This window comes from Sander vitreus, chromosome 18, assembly GCF_031162955.1.
Source record: "Sander vitreus isolate 19-12246 chromosome 18, sanVit1, whole genome shotgun sequence".
Lineage (NCBI taxonomy): Eukaryota > Metazoa > Chordata > Actinopteri > Perciformes > Percidae > Sander > Sander vitreus.
Genome location: NC_135872.1, coordinates 27,133,543 through 27,134,086, shown reverse-complemented (window position 1 = coordinate 27,134,086; position 544 = coordinate 27,133,543). Strand labels below are relative to the sequence as shown.

Genomic DNA, 544 nt, shown 5'->3' with positions numbered 1-544 from the left:
GTTCAACTCTCAGTGAAGTGAACAGCTTAAAGAATGCCATGTTTATCCAATATGAACTCTGAGCCATGATAATCCTGTCTGAATACCACAGAGTGTTGTGCAGTGCTTTGGCATCCAATTAGCCTTTTAAATGCATGAATCTGTTACTCCAAGTGCCCTTTATTTTCACTGTACCCACAAAAAGAGCCTGTGTTGTTATCATGAAGTCTTTAACTCCAGTCCATCACTTAACTTGGACCTTTTTCACAGCAGACATTTTGACTTGTCATAGTTGGAAAAGCACGGCTGAAATTGATAACCTTAACGATGGCTCAGTTCCATCAAGTGTCCCAGTAAGCTATTTCAGTGAGTCAGCATGCACAATACCAGGGCCTCTCCTAAGTGGAATGCAGCCATAAAATTAATGGTTTTGAATACACCTGTGCTTTTCCTACTATAACACGTCAACATGTCTGCTGTGAAGAAGGTCTCTAGTTTCCACTGAGATTTGAACTCAGATCACTGGATTCAGAGTCCAGAGTACTAACCATTACACCATGGAACC

General features: G+C 41.2%; 1 non-coding gene across 1 annotated transcript; it reads right to left on the bottom strand.

Moving 5' to 3' along the window:
• Positions 1 to 472: 472 nt before the first annotated feature.
• trnaq-cug (transfer RNA glutamine (anticodon CUG)) lies at positions 473 to 544 on the bottom strand. Its single transcript has one exon. It is a non-coding gene; the product is annotated as a tRNA-Gln (tRNA).